Below are 12,104 nucleotides of genomic sequence, written 5' to 3' on the forward strand. Positions count from 1 at the left end.
TGAGTATTTAGGTCATATTGTATCATCTGATGGAATTAAAGTTGATCCTAAGAAAATTGATGCAATATTGAATTGGCCTGTACCTAAAAACGTGCATGAGTTACGCTCATTCCTTGGTCTTGCTAGTTTCTATAGGAAATTTGTACGTAATTTTTCATTACTTGCTTTACCATCAACCAAACTTCTGAAGAAAGGAATAGTTTATCAATGGACCGAAAATCAACAGAAATCCTTTGACTTACTGAAACATGCATTAACCAATGCCCCTGTTCTACAGTTGCCTGACTTTAATAGACCATTCTTTCTAGTATTGACCGATGCTAGTGGATCAGGAATAGGAGCCGTACTTATGCAAGACAATCATCCTATAGCATATTCTAGTTGTAAGCTGAAACCCTCTGAGCTGAAATATTCCATATATGACAAAGAACTATTAGCAGTTGTACAAGCATTAAGACAATGGAAACACTACTTAATGGGTTCAGAATTTATGATTAAGACCGATCAGCAAAGTATTAGACATTTACTTAGCCAACCTCAAATCTCTGACCCCGACATATCAAATGGGCTTCTTTTATTCAAAGTTTTCATCCTATTATTCAATACCAACCTGGAAAAGAAAATGTAGTGGCTGATGCATTGAGTAGAAGACCTGCCATTCATAATATTTCTGTCATATCTTTTGATTCTTTGATTGCTATGAAAGATACATATCACCAGGATATTACTTTTCATTCTGATTGGAATAAATTAGTTCAAAATAATTTCATTCCTATTGATTCATTGTCATATAATGATGGATTTATGTTTTATGAAAAGAGATTGTGTGTTACAATTCCATTCCGATCTTTTGTTTTGAATGAAATTCATTGTCCCCCATATCAAGGTCATAGAGGTATCATATCTACCTTACGTATGGTAACTGAAGATTTTTATTAGCCGCATATGGATGCTGATGTATCTAACTTTGTTTCTGAACGTTTGATTTGTCAAAGAGTTAAGAGACATCATGGTAAACAGTATGGATTACTTATGCCTTTGTCTATTCCATCTAAACCTTGGGAACAAATTTCTATGGATTTCATTACTGGTTTACCAAATACTAAATCTAACCATGATATGATTTGGACAGTTGTAGATAGATTTAGTAAACAAGCATATTTCATTCCATGTAAGAAAACTTTAACAGCATCACAAGCAGCACAATTATTTTTGAAAACTGTTTTTACTAACCATGGATTGCTAAAAGTTATTAATTCAGATCGTGATTCTAGATTTTGTAACAACTTTTGGATTACTTTGTTTGCTAACCTAGGCACAAAGATTGATTTCTCATCTGCATTTCATCCAGAAACTAATGGACAATCAGAAGCCACAAATAGCACAATTCTAGATCTTTTACGTGCATATACTATCTCTAAACCTCAGACATGGGACACTCATTTGCATTTATTACAGTTTGCATATAACAATACACCGCACACATCTACAAAGAAAGCACCGTTTGAAGTCATTTATGGATATAGATTATCTACACCTGTTGTATCTTTGTCAAATAGAATTCAGAGTGCTGATGATATTGCTAGTATGCATAACAGTATATTTGATGAGGTTAAAGATATGATTGCTAAAGCCCAGCAATCATATACCAAAAAAGCCAACAAGAAAAGACAAGCCATGAATTTCAAAGTTGATGACTATGTTTGGCTGAGAATAGAAAAACGTAGACTGCAAAGTGTAGATAGACATCTAGTTGTCAAATTAGCTCCCAGATTCTATGGACCATTTAGGATCATTCATAAAATTAATGATAATGCATTCAAGTTAGAATTACCATCTCATTGGAAAATTCACAATACATTTCACATTAGTTTATTGAGACCATTTAGAGGCCAATTACCTGTACACCCTGTTTATGAAAACCCACCTTTATTAGAGGAAGAGACTGAAATACTTGAACCAGAAGCTATTATAGACACTAACTTTATGACCACTAGAACTGGCCGAAGGTATTCTAGATATCTAGTTAAATTTAAGAACCATCCTGTAGAGGAAGCACAATGGATGCACGCTAAAGACTTAAATGCTTTCCCCACTCTGTTAGCTCCACATTGAGCTAATAGCAATTGAGGTCAATTGCTATTCCATGCCGGGGGTATGATGCCAGGAGGCATGTTTCACAGTGGATTCCGTGAGGTTTTACGGTGGATTCCGTAAACTTTGATGACCGGGGCTCATACACAAAGTGGATTCTTTGTGCGAGAAGTTGATGGGGACGCCTATCCTTTTCGGGCGTTTCATTAATTTAGTGTGTACGTGGGTGATTCCACGTGGGTGATTCCATAGCGGGTGATTCCGCAAAATACATATTAAATTAATAAACGTTTATGAGTTTAGAGTGCGCACTCGTAATAATTTAAGGTTAGGATTTATTTCTAACCAGTTGATTTATTTATGTAGCTGAAGACTGCTAGGTATTCACTTTTGTCGGTTTAATTGTATTATTTTACTAACGATTGTGAATGCTTCAGTTGATGTGTATAGATAGCAGCAGTGGCGGAGGAAAGCATTGGAGTCTAGCGAGTATTCAATCTATGGATTATATTTTGATAGGCGCCACGCCTATATTTTGTCATGTCTATTGAGGCATCGATTATTTATTATTATTTGGTATGCGCCTATGCGCACGGATATGTTATTTTTATTTGGACATTGTATTGGACGTGCCAGACTCTTTGGGCACCGTCCATTAGCTTTATTCCTATTTTTGTAAAAGCAAACTCAAAAGCTAAAAGCTTGATATATTTTTGTAAATTGGGCTATTATTGAGCATGAAGAAGAAATATACATAAAATACATGCTTTGTGAAGCGCTCACACAAGGCATGGGGGGAGATTGAACCCAATTGGTCTCTTGCTCTTGTCGTTCATGCTTTTTACCTTGTAACTTGTGTAAAAAGTAGAGTTCATTGTTCTTGGGGACCTTCCGGGATTCACTACGTGAGCATACAACGACCGATCTACGCACCATATTGATTCAAGGGGGATTTGTGTGGTTTATATAGGCTAATGCATTCAAAAGCAGTCAATGCAACACTACGAGAAGGAATGTGGTTATTGTGTCAACCCCTGGCATGTGGTTACATAGGATAGTGGAGGTCCAAATCATCAATTGTGTGTCAGATTTGGCCATGTCAAGACATGCAATAGTTCTATTGGTCAGAAGGCATCAGATATTAGGCTACTTATTATACTATTACCTTTTAATGAAGCCATCACAATATCATGCTATTTGTTATACTATTACCTTTATTGAAGGGTAATAAGGCTAATGATTATAACTTCATAAGTTAGATTTCATTCCTATAGATTATCTTATTGTGGGAGTTACACACATGTGTAAACAAGCCTATGCCATTGTCCTTAATCATTTTTGTGGAGAATAGAGACCAATATATGTGGGATCACCTCACTAGTCTAAGCTTGAGTGTAAGTTGTTGATGAACAACTTTTAGTGCAATAATTACCCTGCAACACCTACCTACACCACATAAAACATTGAAAAATGTTGGCAGAGGTGAGCAACAACTATGTTATTGCCATTGCATTCTTCCCTTAAGTATACATTTTGGAAGATACTAAAGATTTATGTATGCTTCCTTATAGAACAAGTTTGCCTAGAGAAGTGCCCCATGTTACATAGGAGACCATACTTACTTTTGTAAGTTTGTATCTCTTATTTTGGTTTAAGTAGCATATATTTCATTGCACCTCAACGGGTAATTAGAGTGTGTAGTATACTACTTTTTAAACCAATAAGTAGATAGTCAAAGATAATGTCGGTTATGTAGAGTAAAAGGGACTTTTGCTAGGATGCACACTTTATGGCTTATCTACAAGCACCTTTTAACTTTTCAAGGAACCGTTATTAAATGAGGAAGTATAATCATTATGCACTTCCAATCCTTACCTCAAATAGTAGTGATTGGTAACTAAATATGAGCACATTGTATCTCTAAGACCTGGGGTTACTAAACAAGTCATTCATCAATGTATCTAGGTGGTAAGATACCTTCATACAAGATGTGGTCATCTTAACTTTACGGCATCAAAACTCAATCTATTGGAAAATGTTCATATAAAAAAGATAGATGTGTACACCTTTTCTTCTACTTTCCTAGCGAAAAGTATAAGTCATTAATAATAACTTTTAATAAAATATTTCCAAGGAGATTAGGAGACATATATAGATATACATGTGAATAATATATAGAGAAGTGCCCCATGTTACATAGGAGACCATGCTTACTTTGATAAGTTTGTATCTCTTAATTTGGTTGAAGTAGCATAGTGTTTCATTGCACCTCAAGGGGTAATTAAGTGTGTAGTGTACTACTTTTTAGACTAGTAAGTAGATAGTCAAAGGTAATGTGGGTTATGTAGAGCAAAGGGGACTTTGCTAGGATACACAATTTATGGCTTTTCTACAAGAAATTTGCAACTCTTTAAGGAACTATTATTAAATGAGAAAGTATAGTCAGTGTGCACTTCCAATCCCTACATCAAATCATAGTAAATGGTAACTAACTATGAGCACATTGCATCTCTAATACTAAGGGTTACTCAATAAGTCATTCATCAACGTGTTTAGGTGGTAAGATACCTTCATATAGGTGTGGTCATCTTAACTTTATGACATTAGATCTCAATCTATTGTTTGAGGTAAAGACGCAAGTGCCTAACTACTCGTATATTACTACATTGATAGTATCTACACACCTGTACACAATAGGTGGCAAGTGCCCATCACTGTCACTTCATTCTTTATTCTTTTAGTGATATTTGAATAAGGGAAGGCCAGTCGCACAATGTGACTGATGGAGTTCCCACATCTTGTGTGTCTCTCTTTCTTGCTCTTGCTCCTTCCACCATAGCTCTTGCTTCTCCTCACATGCTTTGAGTCTGAACTCAATTCCTTCAACTAGTATTATATCCAACCATTCAAGGAGCTTCTTCATTCTTTGCTTCATCCTGGATTCAAAGCTTCAACTCAAGGTTTCATGGCAGTCCTTGTTTCTTTCTCTCGAGGTATGCATTGTCTTTCCTTCTTCTTGCTTGTTCTAGCTTGCTTGATGCTTGTTGACAAGCTTCCCAAGACTTAGTTTCAGCCTTGTTGAGTGCTTATTGAGCTAAGGAGTAACCATTTTATCCATTTTGAGTGGATACAAAGCATGTTGTAGCAGTCGTGGATAGCTATGGTAGCTTGACAACACTGTTGTATTTTGGCCATAACTTTTGCATATGGTATTAAATTTAGGCATTCTATAGGTAGAATCAAAAAGCAAAATAAGAGCTACAATTTTGGGCACTCAAAAAAGTTGATTTTGTGTGGTTTTCTATTATTTATTTCACATAGAATAGAATTGTTCTAGTTTGGATAGCAAATACTAAATTTCATAGTGCATGTTTGATGCTTCAAGGATGCTATTTTGGTGTTCGGATCACATGGTTATACTTTTGGACTGATTTGAGTATAGATTTGGATCAATTTTCTCAGAGATTTCATTTATTAGTGAAAAGCTTATGCATAATGCTCATTGATGCATTATGGGATATTCAATGGATGTACCACTACTTTGATTGTTATGTATACTTCTCATTATGCTATGGCATGCTTTTGAGCTGAGATTTGAGCTCCATTACATTGATATTGGCTATGGCTACATACCTTGGTTGTTTCAGTGGTTTATGTAGTTATGGGCTTGAAGTACATATTGGGCTTTATGCTTTTGGATGCATGCTCTATGGATCTTGGATGTCATTTAGATGATGACTTGAGCTTTGCTTACTCATTCGGCATTTGACTTTTGCTTCAGTGGGAGCTATTCGGCTTTATGCATTGTGCCACATTGGCACTTGGATGTACTACAAAGTATTTGGTTTATGTAGTTGAGCTTGAGCTTATTATAGTGAGACAATGGGACTCATTGTGACATGTATATGCTCTCTTGATATTTATTAGATGTAGTTACTCTATTGTGGGCTGATTTGATCTCTTGGCTTGGACCTACTATTTATATCTGTTAGGGTATTGCCAATGGCATTTATATGCTTTTGGATTATGTATTGAGCTTTGCTTAGTGGGTTATGCATCTAGCAGTTATCTTCATTTACCCTTGAGACATGACATTTATGCCTATTGTAGGTATGGTTTCTAACACATTGTAGTTATGACAGTCTTCAATGCCAGTTGTTCTTGGCTTCTTCCCTCTTGGTTACTCACATGTTGGAACACCCAGCTATGGCAGGTCTTAGTGTAAAAATTGTAGGTTAGACCACTCAGAAATGGGAGTGTCAAACCCAAAAACATTGCAGTCGAGGATTGGGATGAACTAAATGAGCTATGCAAGTCCACAATCATTTTATCACTCTCTAAGTAGATTCATTATAATGTTGTAACTAAAAATCATGCTGGATATGAGCTTTGGATACAGATTAAGAATCTTTATAACAAGCAGAGTCCTACATCTCAAATGTATTGATTGAAATAGTTGATGGATCTTTGCATGAAGGAAGGGACTTCTATGTCTACACACTTGAATGAGTTTCACTCCATCATCAGCCATTTAGCTTACTTTGCATCCTTTATTTCTACTTAGTACTCTACTTGAATCGTGGGACATTTTCCTTATGGCTCTTTTTGTAAGGATGGGCTAAAATTATAGGATGTTGAGAGTGTCCTCTTAATAGAAGAGGTGAATAGAAAGAACGATGATGCTTTTCGTATGTTCCATGCATTTATTGTGAGAGGCTAACAGGATGAAAATGGCTGTGGTAGAGACTCTAATAGGTCTCAGTCTAGGACATGTGGATCATCTTGCAATAAGTCTCATGGCCATAAGTCTGATCATCTTACTTGTTATTATTGTGAAAAAGTAGGTCATATTTGGCCACAGTGCTAGGAAAAGGAAAAGGATAAAGTGCAAGACAAGAACGATGATTGCAAAATTGTGCCTAACAAGTCTAGTGTCAAGATTGAGGAGATTGATGTGGTGTAGCCTGATGTATTTGATGATCTTATCACGGCAACTTCTTCTTTGGATGCTTCACAACACAACTAATTGATGCTTTGCCAGGATATACTCAGTGTTGGTTGATAGATTTAAGGGCTTCCTTTCATGTGACCCCTCATAGAGAGTGGTTTCACTCCTATCGCAATATGACTGGATCCGTCTGTTTGGATAATGACCTAGCATTATTATTGGTGATGTCCAACTATGTTTTGGTTTAGGCATTATGTTTGCTCTTTATGATGTATGTCACGTATCGACTCTCACGAAGAGCCTTATCTTTGCTGGTACCTTGGATGATGTAGATTATGTTATCTCTTTTGGTGATTCCTCATAGAAGATTGTTATTATATGTGGTGCTAAGACTAGTACCCTCTATCCTTTGCTTGTATCAAGGTCAGTTGACATGTTTTAACTATGGTTGTAGTTCCACATGTATCTCTTTGGCATCGTTGCCTTGGGCATATGTCTTTGAAAGGAATGAAAATGCTTACCAATTTGTAGTATCTTCCACCTTTAGACTATAAGTATTTTGAATCTTGTGATCATTGTTTATACGGTACGTACACATAGTACGTATAAGAAGTTTAGCATGAAGCACATGGATGAGTCTTTGGCTCTTGTTCATTTGGATATGTGTAGTCCCATGCCCTATCAGTCATTATGTGGTGTGAAGTACTTTGTCATATTCATTGATAATTACTCACATAAGGTTTGGGCTTACCCTATTAAGCAAAAAGCAGATGTCTTGTAAACCTTTCAATGTTGGCTTGCTCTTGAGGACCAACCTAGGTATAGGCCAAAATACCTAAGATCTGAAAATGGGGGTGAGTATATCTCCAAAGCTTTTGAACAATTTTGTGATAAGAGGAGAATTAAGCATCAGTTGATTGTCCCCTACACTCGTACCCAAAATAGTAAATTGCCAAATGCATGAACACGATGATTCAAGAGAGAGTCTGCAATATGCTTAGCTAAGGAGGCTTATGTTGGGGGTAAAGATGCCTTCGCCTAGTCGCCCATGTATTACTACACTGACAATCACTGCCACTGCACAATACAGGTGGCGGGCGCCCGTCACCGCCACTTTATTCTTTATTCTTTTAGTGACAGTTTGAATAAAGGAAGGCCTGGTCACACATTGTGACCGTTGGAGTTCCCATTTCTTGTCTCTCTCTTTCTTGCTCTTGCTCTCTGGTTTCCCGACTCTTGAGCTTGGCTCGTGGCATTCTCAGCTTCCCATCGACTCCCCAGTCGCATTGGGCCTCCTTCCCGGCATCCATAGCTCATTCTCTTGAGCTCCCGTCACTCCCCGGCTTCTCAAGCTTCTTCCCGGCCTATTGAGGCACCATCAAGGCATTGACATTGAGGTATTGCTTCATTATTTTAGAGATTTATTTCAGTCCACATGTCTAGGTAAACAGAGAAGCCACTGTTGAAGCTTCTAATCTTCATATCTCTTTGCCACTGGTTGTGGGCTACTAGAGGCTTGTTCCAAGGCCTCTTTGGCTCATGGTTGAGCCCTCCAATCTCTCCAGACCTGCCACGTGGACCAGCAAGAGTAGCAGCATCATCATGCTGATTTGTGCCTGATTTTGGATAGATCTCATTCAGCCACACACTAGTTACTTCAGCTCTAGCTCCAGCTTGGCATTAAGCACTTGTTTGGGCTCCATTTTAGGCTTTTTGCACATGTATTGATACTTGGCATTGATCCTTTGAGATTAGGCATTGGTTTGGTGGTTGAAAACAGTGTTTCAGGACTGTTATAAATAGTCTACAGACATTTGATGCTAGTGCTACATTCACAGTTTATGCCTATGCTTGTTTGGGCATGACTACATAACTGGTTTGATGCCTATTGCATCCCAATTGATTGGGGGATTGAAGCTACATGTCATGCTATGATTTTGGCCTGATTGTGGGGCTGGAAATACATAGTTTATAACAGTTAATGCATGCTGAATACTCTTGGACTGAAGCTATCTTTCATGCTTTGACATATGCCTATTGGTTTCGGGTGTATGTCTTGGGTTATGCTATGATATATTGATCATCGAGGGATGACTTCGAGCTTGTCATTGGATCCGGATGCTTTTGGAAGCTTGAGCTTATTTCAGCCCGCACACTTATTGACATCAGTCTATGCTTGATAGTGGTCAGTGCTTTGACAGTTATATGCTCTTTGGGTACATGCTTACCCGACACCTACGACTTGATGCATTTGTCTTGGCATAGTGTACCATGTACTTGTTGAGATTTAGTGCTCTCTGAAGACTTGGCTTGGATTCTCATTTTCTATTCCGGAATTTTGTATTGGATGTCATTTTGGTTGTCAGAGATCTTTATTGGGATGTATATCTTGCTCATGGATGCTACCTACAGTTGCTTTGTAGCTGTCATGCTCTTGGGATGCTATTGAGGCATTGTCTTGGTTATCTGTCTTTGGTACTTTGACTTGGTTTGATTGAGTTGTTGAGCTCATTTATCTGCCTTTTATGCCAGTGGGAGCATCTTGTATGCTTGACCGACATTGAGCAAGAGGTTTATGCTATTTGAGCATTTTGTAGATACTTGAGACTTTGGGATCTCTTATACTTAAATGTTTCATGGTTCATGCACTGATATCTTGGAGTTGCTTTTGACCTAAGTTTGGGCTTTGCACTCTTGTGAGCATACACCTACTGGTGTCAGGCCTTGCCACCAGTGTTATGTATACTTTGCCCTACTGTCCAGGGGGTATGCCTACTCACTAACGGATGCTTTGGTGACATGTTTGGGTGTTTGCTCAGGGTCTTGATTACTGTTGGTGCTGATTTATGCCTGTTTATGGCTGGTCATGTCTTGGCTATCATTTATTGACTTGGTGTAGTGATTTGGCGAGCAATTGACTCTCATAGTACCCTGCTGTCATTTATTACAGCAAGCATATAACTCCGGACTAACATGGATTTTTCATGCTAAAATATTCTGAAATGATGTATTTTCACTAGTACTTGGTGGGCAGCAGCTTTGGTTACACTTTTCTCACCATTTTCTCTCGATTTTGGTGATTTTTTGGTCATTTTCTGCAGTAAACAACAAGCAGTTTTTGAACTGTCTGCAATCTTCCAACCTGCATTATGGCGAGTTCGTCACTGATCATGCTATTTTCAACATCACTAAGCTTGATGGTACGAATTACTCTTATTAGAAGAGCCAGATTTGGCAGGTGTTGGTGCAAAAAAATCGCAAATCAAACCATTGAGGTTGAGCGGGCAGCCGCCTACAACTATGCCAGATGTGGAATGGCTTGAGCTTGATGAGTTATGCAAGTCCACTATTGTATTATCTCTCATAGAACACGTTCATTATAATGTATTTGAGGAAGAACAGAGTGCATGGCAGTTGTGGGATAAAATCAAGAATCTCTATGACAAGAAAAGTCCAACGAGTCAGATGTATTGGCTGAAGTAGCTTATGGATCTGCACATGAAGGAGAATGTGACTATGTCTGCTCACTTGAGCCAGTTCCATGCTATACTCAAGAACTTGACTTCGTAGGACATCACTTTTGTAGAGGATGTCAGTCCTCTTTTCTTGCTTGGTACTCTTAATGAGTCATGGATGTATTCTGCATTACATTATGTGCCTCTACTGCTACCTTGAAATTATTTGATGTTGAGAGTGCTCTTCTGCAAGAAGAGGTTAATTGTAAGAATTTGGATGCCTCTCGTGTGCCGCATGCTATGACAGTTAGAGGCAGGAATGATGGATATGGAAAGCATGGCAGTGGCAGTGGTCGTGGACGGGATTCTCAGAAATCTCGGTCCAAGTCTTGCAGGAAGTCACGTAGCAAATCCCGTGGCAGGAATCAGATGCTACTTGTCACCATTGTGGGAAAAAGGGCCATATTAGGCCACAATACCATGAGCTGCGCAATGAAAGGCGCAAAGATTAGGGGAAAGACAAAGTGTAGGATAAGTCTTCTGATCGCAGCATAGTGCCTGCAAAGTCCAGTGTTAAAATTGAAGAGATCAATGTTATACATCCTGAGGATGTTGATGATGATTATATCCTTACAGCTTCTTCTAGTACTTCGCAGATGACAGAGATACACTCTATATATGCACATTGTTGGCTCTTGGACTCAGGTGCATCCTTTCATGTGACACCTTGCCGAGAGTGGTTTCATTCATACCATATTGTTTCGGGTTTTGTGTGCTTGGGTGATGACATGTCTCTTGATATTGTGGGCGTTGGTGATGTTAGGCTAAAATTTCCTTCTGGCAGTAGTTTTGTTATGCAGGATGTACGTCATGCACCTACTTTGACACGCAGTCTCATGTCAGCTAGACAGCTTGATGACACAGATTATCATGTATCTTTTGGAGACTCTGCATGGAAGATCACTCGTGGTAGACTTGTGATTGGGAGAGGTGCCAAGGCTAGCAACCTCTATCCCTTGATTGTATCCGCTTCTTCCCTTGATCATGTTTTTTCTGTGGGTTCTATCCCACATGTATCTCTTTGGCATGCCCATTTGGGCCATATGTCTTTGAAGGGAATGAAAATGCTTTTTGGTTTGCAGTACTTACCGCCCCTTGATTATGCATGTTTTGATTCATGTGAGCATTGTCTTTATGGCAGGCAAACTAGGTCTACGCATAAGAAGTCTGGTAGGCCATGCATGAGTGAGCCCTTGGCATTGGTACATTTCGGATGTCTGTGGGCCCATGCCTTGTCAGTCAATGGGTGGTGCAAAGTATTTTGTTACTTTCATAGATGATTTTTCACGGAAAGTTTGGGCTTATCACATTAAGCTGAAATCCGATGTCTTGGCTGTGTTTCAGAGATGGCTTGCATTGGTTGAGAACCACTCTAGGTATAGGCTAAAATGCCTAAGGACAGATAATGGGGGTAAGTATGTCTCACGTGCTTTTGAACAGCTATGTGATGAGAGGGGTGGCATGAATCATTGCCCATCTACACATAACTTGAATTTTGTAAGTCTTACATCTCTCCAAACCATTCAACATGACTAGTCATATGATTA

Source organism: Lygodium microphyllum, chromosome 21 (assembly GCF_053477565.2).
Source record: "Lygodium microphyllum isolate KBCC chromosome 21, Lygodium_microphyllum_v1.1.10, whole genome shotgun sequence".
Taxonomy (NCBI): Eukaryota; Viridiplantae; Streptophyta; class Polypodiopsida; order Schizaeales; family Lygodiaceae; genus Lygodium; species Lygodium microphyllum.